Source organism: Oncorhynchus masou, chromosome 10, assembly GCF_036934945.1.
Source record: "Oncorhynchus masou masou isolate Uvic2021 chromosome 10, UVic_Omas_1.1, whole genome shotgun sequence".
Lineage (NCBI taxonomy): Eukaryota > Metazoa > Chordata > Actinopteri > Salmoniformes > Salmonidae > Oncorhynchus > Oncorhynchus masou.
The window spans coordinates 4,620,951-4,635,000 of record NC_088221.1 but is presented as its reverse complement, the minus strand read 5'-3'; the positions used below and the strand labels follow the sequence as shown (position 1 = coordinate 4,635,000).

General features: G+C 44.8%; 1 non-coding gene across 1 annotated transcript; it reads right to left on the bottom strand.

Moving 5' to 3' along the window:
* Positions 1-5,986: 5,986 nt before the first annotated feature.
* On the bottom strand, positions 5,987-6,062 carry trnav-uac (transfer RNA valine (anticodon UAC)). Its single transcript has one exon. It is a non-coding gene; the product is annotated as a tRNA-Val (tRNA).
* Positions 6,063-14,050: the final 7,988 nt, after the last annotated feature.

The window sequence follows — 14,050 nt, the reverse complement described above, 5'->3', positions numbered from 1 at the left end:
ATATTCTACATTCCACCGGCTAATATAAAATGCATAAAATACTAGTAAATAGCCAAAACACAGGAAATAGAGAGAACAAAACAATAACGTTACAATTCTTGTGGACCAATTTAAGCTAGAGATATCTATTTTTTTGTCAAAACCCACCTTATCCGCTAATGGCGGGCTTCCACATCTGCAGTGGAAGGTGGCACCGCTGCAACAATGATTGTCAGACCATGAGACATCCCAGAAATCGGACTTCTCACAAAAAGGTCTGTAGCACCCAAACGGTTGGGCCTACAAACGAATGTGACCACTCTATGGAAAGCTGAGACTCTCATAAACACGATGGTGTTCTCCACTTGCTCTGATGCTGATCTTCCCACTTCTGTCTATAGCTTCCGAACAGTTTGGGCTACACACTAATATGATGCCTCTGTGGAAAGGTGCGACTCTCACGAATACGTACATGTCGGTCGTTGTGCTCTAGGACATTAACAAATGAACGTGTTGTGACGTGACTATCATTTATGTGATGACGGCTATTCATCGATTCATCGTTTAATTATTACGTGATTAAATGAGTCATGTAACAATGAATTCATTAGTAACCTGAGGCACCACTGGAAAAGTTTATTTAATGAGTTACTGTTTTCCAAATTAACTCAACAAAACATCAGCATATCTCGATATCCTACCCGTCATCCATCAATCATTTCCTCATATCAGTCTCATTCTGAACGTCAATATTCTATAAATCTGCACGAACCCTAGTCTACATGATGACTCAGCTTACACAAATTGGCTTAATTATTTATTTACTGACTAACTAAATAATCACACAGAAATACATAAACACACATAGTATAGGTTGAATTGATTACTAATATAATGCAATGAAAAGTCCCTAGTGGACTAACCTGATATGACGGCTTGTTACACAGTGGAAAGGGAGGGGTAAGATAAAGAGAGCGGGAGAGACAAAGAGAGTGGGCTGGTACATACATGTGGAAACTATGCTCATGAAAAATGAATAATATGCGCATGAACAACCGCTCATTCAAACAGAATTGCAATGCATATATTTACACTTGTATGCCTTTGTCATCTCTCTGAAACCACTCATCCGTCTATGGCAGTAGTTCGATGTAAGTCTCTGGTTGTCCACCAGAGGTCACAATGTCCTTAGTAGTTGTAATAGGCTACTTTGTCTCTGAGTGTTCGTTAGCCTGGATCCTTCAGAGGTACACACACGGTGGATCCTCTGTCGAGTTTACTAGGCTATGTTACATGCAGAGCTGCAGGCGATGCTTAGTCTAGTCTTCTTCTTTGCAGTTGAAAGTTTCAGAGTTTGTAATCATTTTGTAATTCTGTCAGTCATGCTGGTCGGTAGAGATATAACCATTTGTTTCAACGTGTAGCCAACGCTCCACGCTTTCCGGTCTCAATGGTTGATTATTCAGGATTCAGCTCCCGACCATTTTACAAGCCAGTAGTAACCCGGCAATGTACTGGTCTAATGTAAATTTCATTTGGATTCCTTTATAAGCACTCTAGCAAAAGGGGCATTCCATCCTTTTGGCATAATGTCTTTGCTCACATGGGCGTGGTTACTGACTGGGTAAAACTTTATATGAAAAACTATTATCTCATTTAGAACGCTAAAAACACATTTCATCTTCTCACAAATAGGTTAATATCTAATCATATAAGGTTTGCAACATTTAGTTGTAACTCTGACATGTACATTGTGAAAGCTCATAAAGTTACAATGTTTCCGTTACAACTTCTTTAATGATATCACAAAACAATCAATTATCTAAGATTATTATTCTTTGGATCCCCACCAACCTTCCCAAATGTTTGGATTTCAAAACTTATGTTCCAATGTCCAATCTTTTGATGTTAAAGTTTTTAACAAGAGTCTCAGAGTTTACGACTGGCATTAAGTCATAAAGTCACAAAACTTACTAACAACATCAGATGGCGTAAAACTCTTTGGTAGCACGTAATAAAGCATTTATAATGGAATAATAAACGGTTTATTCATTTATTAATCATTACGCCATTTATTAGATGTTTAATATAGGTCCTTATAAACTATTTACTAATCATTAATCATTTGTTAAGTCTTGTTGTGTGGCCTCATCTAAAGTGTGAGCTATTTATACTTTACAAATGTTTTGAGTGCCCAGTGTAATTTCAGACAAAATTACGGAAATGTCATTGGTCGACATTGCAGCAGTACCTGATGCTGCTTAAGGTCTCAAAATAGCCTAGAACATACCAATGGTAAAATAATAAGCACACAATACACAATGTTAAAGGCAGTAGCGTGCCGTGGTTCTGGGGCCTGGTGTCACGCCTTGGTCTTAGTATTTTGTGTTTTAGTTTATTAGTTAGTCAGACCAGGGTGTGACATGGGGTTATTATGTATTGTATTTTCGTATTGGGGTTTGTAGTGTTTGGGATTGTAGTTGATTAGGGGTGTGTGTGTGTTAAATAGGTTGGCTGCCTGAGGCGGTTCTCAATCAGAGTCAGGTGATTCTCGTTGTCGCTGATTGGGAACCGTATTTAGGTAGCCTGGTTTTTGCCTTGTATTTCGTGGGTGATTGTTCCTGTCTCTGTGTAGTGTGCACCAGTCAGGCTGTAATTGGTTTCACGTTCTGTTTGTTGTTTTGTATTTATTAGTTGTTCATGTATAGTTCGTTCGTTTGTCTTCACTATTAAACATGAGTAACTTACACGCTGCATTTCGGTCCGACTCTCTTTCAACTAAAGAAGAACGCCGTTACAGAATCACCCACCACACTCGGACCGAGAAGCGTGTCAACAGGCAGGAGCAGCGCAAACAGGAGCAGCGTGTTAACAGGCAGCGACAGCTGGAGCAGCAAAGGGAGGAGGAATTATTCGAAGAATGGACATGGGAAGACGTGCTGGATGGTAAAGGTTGCTACACTTGGGAGGAGATATTGGTCGGAAGAAATCGCCTCCCATGGCAACAGGTGGAGGCACTAAGGAGAGCAGAGGCAGCCGGAGATAGGAGCCGACGATACGAGGGAACACGGTTGGCAAGGAAGCCCGAAAAGCAGCCCCCCAAATTTTTTTGGGGGGGGCTATCAGGGAGTAGGGCTGCGTCAGGTAGGAGACCTGCGCAATCTCCCTGTGCGTACCGGGGGGCTAGAGAGACCGGGCAGGCACCGTGTTATGCAGTGGTGCGCACGGTGTCCCCAGTGCGGGTGCATAGCCCGGTGCGGTATATTTCAGCTCCGCGTATCGGCCGGGCTAGATTGAGCGTCGAGCCAAATGCCATGAAGCCGGCTCTACGCATCTGGTCTCCAGTGCGTCACCTTGGGCCGGTTTACATGGCACCAGCCTTGCGCTCTGTGTCTCCGGTTCGCCTACATAGCCCAGTGCGGGCTATTTCTCCTCACAGCACTGGCAGGGCAGCCGAGAGTATTCAACCAGGTAAGGTTGGGCAGGCTCGGTGCTCAAGAGCTCCAGTGCGCCTGCACGGTCCGGTCTATCCAGAACCACCTCCACACCCCAGCCCTCCAGTAGTAGCTCCCCGCACTAGGCTTCCTGTGCGTGTCCTCGGCCGAATACCACCAGTGCCAGCACCACGCATCAGGCCTTCAGTGCGCCTCGCCTGTTCAGCGCAGCCAGCGCTTCCTCCCTCTCCTGCGCTGTCGGAGTCTCCCGTCTGTTCAGCGGTTCTAGAGCCTTCCTCCTCTACAGCGCTGCCGGAGCCTCCTGTCTGTATAGAGCAGCCTAAGCTGCCAGTCTACATTGAGCAGCCAGAGCTGTCAGTTTGCATAGAGCAGCCTGAGCTGCTAGTCTGCATGGAGCAGCTAGTCTGCATGGAGCAGCCAGAGCTGCCAGTCTGCCAGTCTGCATGGAGTTGCCAGTCTGCATAGAGCTGCCAGTCTGCAAGGAGCTGCCAGTCTCCATGAAGCCGCCAGAGCCGTCAGTCAGCATGAAGCAGCCAGATCTGCCAGTCAGCCAGACTCTTCCAGATCCGCCAGACAGCCAGACTCTTCCAGATCTGCCAGTCAGCCAGACTCTTCCAGTCAGCCAGACTCTTCCAGATCTGCCAGTCAACCAGACTCTTCCAGATCTGCCAGTCAGCCAGACTCTTCCAGATCTGCCAGTCAACCAGACTCTTCCAGATCTGCCAGTCAACCAGACTCTTCCAGATCTGCCAGTCAACCAGACTCTTCCAGATCTGCCAGTCAGCCAGGATCCGCCAGTCAGCCAGGATCTGCCAGATCTGCTAGTCAGCCAGGATCTGCCAGTCAGCCAGGATCCGCCAGTCGGCCAGGATCCGCCAGTCAGCCAGGATCCGACAGTCAGCCAGGATCCGCCAGTCAGCCAGGATCTGCCGGATTCTACTGCCTGGCTGGGCTTCATCTCAGTACTGGGCTTTTTCTCAGTGCTGGGCTGCCCCTCAGTGCTGGGCTGCCCCTCAGTCCCGAGCTGCCCCTCAGTCCCGAGCTGCCCCTCAGTCCCGAGCTGCTCCTCTGTTATGTAGGGTTCTGGGTGAGGACTATTCGGCCATGGTTGGCGGTTAGGGTGGATTATCCATGGACGCGAAGGGGAGGAACAATGTCATTTATGAAGTGGGGTCCACGTCCGGAGCCGGAACCGCCACCATGGACAGACGCCCACCCGGACCCTCCCTATGGTTTTGAGGTGCGTTCGGGAGTCCGCACCTTAAGGGGGGGGTTCTGTCACGCCTTGGTCTTAGTATTTTGTGTTTTAGTTTATTAGTTAGTCAGACCAGGGTGTGACATGGGGTTATTATGTATTGTATTTTCGTATTGGGGTTTGTAGTGTTTGGGATTGTAGTTGATTAGGGGTGTGTGTGTGTTAAATAGGTTGGCTGCCTGAGGTGGTTCTCAATCAGAGTCAGGTGATTCTCGTTGTCGCTGATTGGGAACCGTATTTAGGTAGCCTGGTTTTCGCCTTGTATTTCGTGGGTGATTGTTCCTGTCTCTGTGTAGTGTGCACCAGTCAGGCTGTAATTGGTTTCACGTTCTGTTTGTTGTTTTGTATTTATTAGTTGTTCATGTATAGTTCGTTTGTTTGTCTTCACTATTAAACATGAGTAACTTACACGCTGCATTTCGGTCCGACTCTCTTTCAACTAAAGAAGAACGCCGTTACACCTGGGCCTTCAGTGAAGTCCTACACAGTCCCACCCGAATTAATCCACCTCTTATTACCATCATAATGATGCCATAGCTCTAGACACTATACATTTAGACAGAAACACAGTATAACCAGGCGTTGCGTCACCTTGAAATTGACATTTTTATTCAGAGAATTGCAGGGGAAGAGTGCAATACCTTTTCATTGTGCAGCTTCGTTGTCCTGCGCGCTTGTTCGTTGAGCTGTAGATCCACTCGGGTGTCCCCAAAAGTTTTCAAAAGCACCATTGTTTGTAAGTGCCCAGCTGTACTTTGTTGTCTCGTTGCTGCCTTGGTTACACAACTCAGGTTTGCAAAGCCAGTGTGGCTCCAAACACCAAATCGATCACTTGAAAATAATAGGCATTCCCAGCAGTACAGTTTGCAGTGCTTCTCGGAGCCTGTGAGTCATTGATAGCGCCCATAATTGAAAGTGGCGAACTAACCCCTTTCCCGCCTGTGACAGGCTTTGTAGCGTCGGCGTCTACCTCCCCTGACAATGTCTAACTTTTCTCGAAAAGTTTGTCTTGAGAATGGCGTTATAATTATATCCTTGACCAAATTGATATCTTCTACTTCCGCCATTGTGGGTTGAAAAAACAGCTTAGTAGTACGCAAATAAATTTCAGTTTCCTAGTTCTGAGACCTGCCCATATAGGACCTGCCTCTCAATATTGGTAATCCAATCAAAAGACGTGCAGGCACTACGCCTGCTAGCTGGCTCCTGTGTAATAATAATAATATATCCCATTTAGCAGACGCTTTTGTCCAAAGCGACTTACAAGTCGGCTGGGGCCACTACTTTTGCATATAGGTGGCCCCAGCGGGAATCGAACCCACGACGCTTGGCGTTGTAAGCGCCATGCTCTACCGACTGAGCCACACAGGACCCACACTGGAGCCAGCCAGCAGGCGTACAATAGCCAACTCTAAAGCTGATTGGTTGACACTAAATTTTAATTTCCATTCACTTTAAGCTACAAGTGCTCGCATTGTTGATTCTGAAGGCCTGAGGGCAGATTTTAGACCCCTGGCAACACATGATGGCTGAATATGATTGGATAAAATATCTAACATAAAGACCAGCCCTCCAAATCTCAACCTGGGGCTGGAAGCAGTGCAACCAAGAGAAACGCTATGAAATGAAGAGTGTAACTCTTACTCTGGGGAATAATTTAATACCTATTTGTGGGAAAATATATTTTAAAAAAAATATATATTCTGATGATGTTTAGGCCAGCAGAGAAGGCCTTGCTGGCCCTGACGGCCCACCACTGGTTAAAGGACATATATTTAACATTTTATTCACAAGCTATTGTGGACTTGAGGAATGTGAATATTTTGCTAATGTGTATGGAGAAAATACAGTCAAATAATGTAAATAGCTTCTTAGCAAAGAATGATTTCTCAAGGAAGAATTTTGCTAGGACTGTCAGTATGGCTGAGGAGGGGACAAGTGAAAATTAGTTGTTATTGGCAGAGATGTTTGAAACTCTCTTTTTTATTGATATATTAACTAATTTACTGCCTGTGATGTCACGACGGAAAGGCCATAGCTCTATCCCACCAAAAACAGGCTGAAACTTCAGGCAGTCTTTTCAAACAGCTCTTGAGAACCAGAGGAGAGAATCACTGGAGAACATCACTGAAGACAGGGGAGAATGACCATCTACCTCCCCGTATGATGTATCCTCCTTGAATGAACCTATTTTCCTCCCCTTGATTTGAAGAATAACAAAACTTGCGAAAAAAATGATCATATTTGGAAAATAGTTTGAAAAACAGAACTACACATTTCATTCATCCCTAGTGACGGTGGGCGCAGTGATAGGCTGTACCCGAGTGTCAATAAAGCTGACCAGCTGAGACAGCGGGACAGCAGCAGTTTTTAATCCCACACTGTGAGCACAACCCGTGTGGAATTCCCAAGTCTCTGGCAGCCTTTGGTACTGCCGATCTGAGGTAAAAAAATAAATAAAAAATCAGCCTACGCTGCCCTTCAGTCCATTTACTTTTTTGACCTTAACGGAGAAATAGATCACCCCAGAGAACTATTGCTGCAGCTGCTCCAGCTGCTCTCTCTTTATCTTACATTTTCTCTAGTAGCTATATTGACTATGTTAATATGGTGACAACAATGTAAGCTGTGTGTATCGCCCACCAGGTGCCCTTGTAGAGTTCCTTAATGTGCTTGACACCTTGATAAGCTCATTTTCTGACTGTGGCTCACAGCTCTTCACACTTGGCATCTTAAACCTCCCGACTTCTGTCTTGGATTACTTTCTTCCAACTCTCTCTTTCCTCTCCTTGCCTCTTTTGATCTCACCCTTTCCCAAACCCCACAATCCAGGCAATACACTTGACCTGATCTTTACTAGAGGCTATTTTCCTACTGATCTCAATGCAACGGCTGGCTCGGCCATCCCCTCCTGCTCCGTGGCTCCATGGCTCTGTGGCTGAGTGAATCATTGCGAGCGTACAGAACAGCGCTCTGGGCAGCTGAGCAAAAATGGAGGAAAACTAAACTTCCAGAGGACCTATCATCATTTCACTCAGTCCTCCCTACCTTTTCTTCCTCTGTATCTGCAGCTAAAGCCACTTTCTTTCACTCTAAAGTAACCCTAGGAAACTCTTTTCCACCGTCTCCTACCTCCTTAATCCTCCATCCCTCCCCTTCACTCCTCCCTCTCTGCAAATTACTTTGTCATCCACTTTGAAAAGAAGGTTGACAACATGCACTCCTCATTCACTCAGCCTACAGAGTCCATTGGTCCCACTCACTCACACATACCTACCAGACGCCTTGACCTCTTTCTCCACTCTCTCTTCAGATGAATCCTGCGACTAGTGAGGTCTGGCCCGACATCCTGTCTGCTCGACCCCATCCCCTCCTCCCTTTTCCAGACCATCTCTGGGGATCTTCTCACTCCAACTCCCCTCATCAACTCATTCCTGACCACTGGCTGCATCCCCTCTGATTTCAAAATGGCCCAAGTTGCGCCCAACTTCAAGAAACCAACACTCAACTCATCTGATGTCAAATGCTGTAGACCTGTATCCCTTCTTTCCTTTCTTTCCAAAACACTTGAGTATGCTGTCTCTGACCACATCTTTTGTTATATCTCTTAGAAGGATCTTCTTGACATTAACAAATCAGGCTTCAAGACGGGTCAATCAACCCAGACTGCACTTCTCTGTGTCACTGAGGATCTTCTGGACCCCTAACCAGTCAGGCTTCAAGACAGGTCACTCAACCCAGAGTGGACTTCTCTGTGTCACGGAGGATCTCCTCACTGTCAAAGCTAACAAATGATTCTTTGTTCTCATCCTCTTAGATCTATCCACTGCCATCGACACCGTGAACCGTCAGATTCTCCTCTCCACCCTCTCAAGGCTGGGTGTCTCAGGCTCTGCACACTCTTGGATTGCATCCTATTTGGCAGGCCGCTCCTACCAGTTGATGTGGAGAGGATCTGTGTCTAAACCACACACTCTTACTACTGGGGTACCCCAGGGATCGGTTCTAGGCCCTCTCCTATTTGCTTTATACACCAAGTCCCTGGCTCCATCATATCTTCCCATGGTCTCTCCAATCTTTGCTATACAGATGACAATCAATTACTTTTCTCCTTCGCCCCCCCCCCCTTCTGACAACCAGGTGGTGACACACATCTCTGCGTGCCTTGCAGACATCTTAGCTCAAAGACCTCTCAATCACGGTTGGCAATTACACAGTGTCGCCCTCCAAGAACGCAAAGAACCTTGGAGTGACCCTGGACAACACCCTTTCATTCTCAGCAAAAATGTTGTTGGTTGGACTCCCCGCTTGTGCCATCAAACCCCTGCAATTTGTCCAGAACACTGCAGTACGCCTGATTTCCAAACTTCCCATGATCTTCCATGTTATCCTGCTCATCCACACACTCCACTGGCTTCCAGTCTCACATCCATTACAAGACCATGGTGCTTGTCTACATTCCTGAACCAACACTTGCACTTGACTCACAGGATTGTGTAGAGTCACAGATCTGGGGAAGGATACCAAAAAATATCTGCAGCAATGAAGGTCCCCAAGAACACAGTGGCCTCCATCATTCCTAAATGGAAGAAGTATGGAACCACCAAGACTCCTAGTGCTGGCCGCCTGGCCAAACTGAGCAATCGGGAGAGAAGGACCTTGGTCAGGGAGTTGACCAAGAAACCGGTGATCACTCTGACAGAACTTCAGAGTTCCTCTGTGGAGATGGGAGAAACTTTCAGAATGACAACCATCTCTGCAGCACTCCACCAATCAGGCCTTTATGGTAGAGTGGCCAAATGGAAGCTAGTCCTCAGTAAAAGGCACATGACAGCCCACTTGGAGTCTTCCAAAAGGCACCTAAATGTCTCTCAGACCATGAGAAACAAGATTCCCTGTTCTGATGAAACCAAGATTGTGAACTCTTTGGCCTGAATGCCAAGCGTCAAGTATTGAGGAAATCTGGCACCATCCCCATGGTGAAGCATGGTGATTTTTTTCAGCAGCAGGGGCTGGGAGACTGGTCAGGATCAAGGGAAAGATGAGCAGATCAAAGTCTAGAGAGATCCTTGATGAAACCCTGCTCCAGAGCGCTCAGGACATCAGACAGGAGTGAAGGTTCACCTTCCAACAGGACAATGACCTTAAGCACACAGCCAAGACAACACAGCAGTGGCTTCGGGACAAGTTTCTTTATGTCCTTGAGTGGCCCGGCCAGAGCCTGGACTTGAACCCAATCGAACATCTCTGGAGAGACCTGAAAATAGCTGTGCTGCGACTCTCCCCGTCCATCTTGACAGAGTTTGAGAGGATCTGCAGAGAAAAATGGGAGGAAGTCCCCAAATACAAGTGTGCCAAGCTTGTAGAGTCATACTCAAGAAGACTTGAGGCTGTAATCGCTGCCAAAGGTGATTCAACAAAGTATTGAGAAAAGGGTCTGAATACTTATGTAAATGTCATATTTCCATTTTTCTCTGTCATTATTGCTTATTGTGTGTAGATTGAAGAGGGGAAAAAGTATTTAATACATTTTAGAATACCGCTGTAACGTAACAAAATGTTGAAAAGTCAAGGGGTCTGAATACTTTCCGAATGCTCTGGATAATAGTAAATGTAGATAACAACACTCCGACCAAGGACCTCAAAAAGTTAATAATGTCTATTATGAGAAGATGGAACTGAGAAGCCATAAGATGAGATGCTCCCTGTGAAAGTGGAATGGGGGTACATGTGATGATGAGCTTACATTATCTGATTGATTAAATAGTAGCTCGCTATTCTCATGATAGAATGTGAAAGGCCTGTCAATTGTCTTGTGGAAAGACTCAAAATGACTAAGAATGCTGAAAACGATGTGCTGTCCTATTTTATTATTACAAATCGAGTGCTGCCATTATTTACATCGTGATTCAAGTACTTTCCAATTAATTATACAATTTCCACGTGCTTGTGAAACAATTGAACTTATAGTGTTAGCCATGTAATAGATGATACTATGCCACAAAAACAGAACAGCTATCATGGTCTTCAAGTGTGTTCTCCTTTCTTAATTTCAAATGAATACCAACACTTCTTTTTCCGTTTTCCTTTATTTCTCACACCGGACGAGATAGGACACCTGCCTGCTGTGGACAGTCCTAAAGGAACGGACTCTATGTCAGCTGGAGTATTATCACATTCAGAACCAGAATACAATACAAGCCTCAAACGTTGCTGGTAAGTACTCAAAATATGACATCAATGTTCTTGTTTACACTTCAACACTTGTTTTGTCATGGGATGGTAATGGAATCCTTGGCCTGTCCAGACAGATCTATTATAACTAAAGGGCATGTAGCCTAATTGTCCTGCCAGGATTGTTTGGTTGACTTTTGGAACGTGGGGGGTTCCTTTGGGGGATGGTGCTCCCTTTCATGTGTGCTCAGAGGCACCCTTTATCTGACTATATCCACTACACTAATCGCTACACTACATTAATCTGATGAACTGTATCCGGCACAAAGATAATAAAATAAAAAACACTAGTAAATACTACAGTAATATCTGCAATAATTACAATAGTATATACTGTAGTTTTTACTATAGTAGTGTACCACATTAGGGGGAAAAGAATATGTGGACACCCCTTCAAATTAGTGGAGACAAACATTGGAACTAGGATGGCCTGTACAGAACAGCCCAGTGACTTTCATCTGTCATAGGATGACACCTTTCCAACGAGTCAGTTTGTCAAATTTCTGCCCTGCTAGATCTGCCCTGGTAAGTACTGTTACTTACCAGGGCAGCTAAGTGGAAACATCTAGGAGCAACAACGACTCAGCCATGAAGTCGTAGGCCACACAAGCTCACAGAACGGGACAGCCGAGTGCTAAAGCGAATAGCACATACAAATCATCTGTCCTCGGTTGCAGCACTCACTGCCGAGTTCCAAACTACCTCTGGAAGCAACGTCAGCACAAGAACTGTTCACCGGAAGCTTCATGAAATGGGTTTCCATGGCCGAGCAGCCGTACACAAACCTAAGATCACCATGCGCAATGCCAAGTGTCGGCTGGAGTGGTGTAAAGCTCCATTGGACTCTGGAGCTGTGGAAACGCGTTCTTTGGAGTGATGAATCTCACTTCACCATCTGGCAAGCTGACGGAGGAATCTGGATTCGGCAGATGCCAGGAGAACGCTACCTACCCCGTTGCTTAGTGGAAACTTGTAAAGTTTGGTGGAGGAAAAATAATTTTCATGGTTCAGGCTTGGCCCCTTAGTACTCTTAATGTTTCAGCAAATAAATTACATTATACCGTAGATGATTCTGTGCTTCCAACTTTGTGGCAACAGTTCAGGGAAGGCACTTTGGTATTTCAGCTTGACAATGCCACCATGTACTTTTAAAAAAGTAAAATATTTAACCTTTCTTTAACTAGGCAAGTCAGTTAAGAACAAATTCTTATTTACAATGACGGCCTACTCCGGCCAAACCCTAACCCGGACAACGCTGGGCCAATTGTGAGCAGCTCTATGGGATTCCGAATCAGGGCTGGCTGTGATACAGCCTGAAATCGAACCAGGGTCTGTAGTGACGCCTCTAGCACTGAGATGTAGTGCCTTAGACCACTGCACCACTCAGGAGCCCCGAGTGAAATTGTTTGTCGAGATCGTTGTGTTAGAAGTTGACTGGTCTGCACAGAGCCCTGACCTCAACTCTATCAAACACCTTTGGGATGAATTGGAATGCCGACTGCGAGCCAGGCCTAATCGCCCAACATCACTGCCCGACCTCACTAATGCTCCTGTGGCTGAATGGAAGCAAGTCCCCGCAGCAATGTTCCAACATTGAGTGGAAAGCCTTGCCAGAAGAGTAGAGGCTGATATAGCAACAAAGGGCGGACCAACACCATATTAATGCCCAACATTTTGGAATGAGACGTTTGACGAGCAGGTGTCCACATAGTTTTGGTCATGCAGTGTACATCCGATAATGAACATTGAGTTCTGTTGACAGCGGTGCAGCTTTATTGCTGAAACTGTTAAGGATTTTAGATTTTGTGGTCGTCTTCTAAGGGCGCAAATAGCTAAATTAGCATGAATTAAATGTAAAAGGCTTTGAAAATAAAATCTTGGGGTATGCTTAACCATTTTGTTATGGCAAGGCTAAATAAGTTCAGGAGTAGAAATGTGCTTAACAAGTCACATAATAAATTGCATGGAGTCATTTTATTTGCAAAAGTAGTGTTTAACATGATTTTTAAATCCACATCTCTGTACCCCACACATATCCTGTAAGGTCCCTCATTTGAGCAATGAATTTAAAGCACAGATGAATTCACGAAGACCAGGGAGGTTTTCCAATTGTTCGCAAAGAAGGGGATCTATTAGTAGATTGGGAAAATATAAGACATTGAATATCCCTTTGAGCATGGTGCAGTTATTAATTACACTTTGGATGGTGTATCAATACACCCAGTCACTGCAAAGATACAGGATCACTTCCTAAATCATTTGTCGGAGAAGAAAGAAAACAGGGATTTCAGGCCAATGGGGAGTTTAATGGCTGTGATAGGAGACAACTGAGGATGGATCAACAATATTGTACTTACTCTACAATACTAACATAAATTACAGAGTAAAAAGTTGGAAGTCTGTATATGAATCCTGTTTTCAATATGGCACTAAAGTAATACTGCAAAAAATGTTCCAAAGAAATGAACTTTTTGTCCTGATACATAGCGTTATGTTTGGGGCAAATCCAACACAACACATCGCTTAAGTAACACGCTTAATATTTTCAAGCATGGTGTTGGCTGCATAATGTTATGGCTATGCTTGTCATCGGCAAAGACTAGGAAGTTTTTTAGGATAAAAATAAATGTAATAGAGTTAAGCATAGGAAAAATCCTGGAGTAAAACCTGGTTCAGTCTGCTTTCCACCAGACCTGGGAACAAATTCACCTTTCAACAGGACTATTAGCTGTAACACAAGGCAAACTATACACTGCAGTTGCTTACCAAGACAACATTGAATGTTCCTCAGTTATAGCTGTGGCTTAATTCGGCTTGAAAATCTATGGCAAGATAAAATGTGTTTAATTTTTTTACAAGTTTTCTTTCACTTTGAGTATTTTGGGTAGATCATTGACAAAAAAAGACAATTAAATCAATTTGGGTGTCGACCCGTTAGGAAGTCCAGGACCCAGTTGCACCAGTTGCACAGGCGGGGTTCAAACCCAGGTTCCCGAGCTTTGTGATGAGCTTGGAGGGCACAATGGTGTTAAAGTCTGAGCTGTAGTCCATAGGTATTCCTCTTGAATATGGAAATACTATGTCATGTCTGAAAGTCGATATCTATCTTACCTTAATACTGTATATT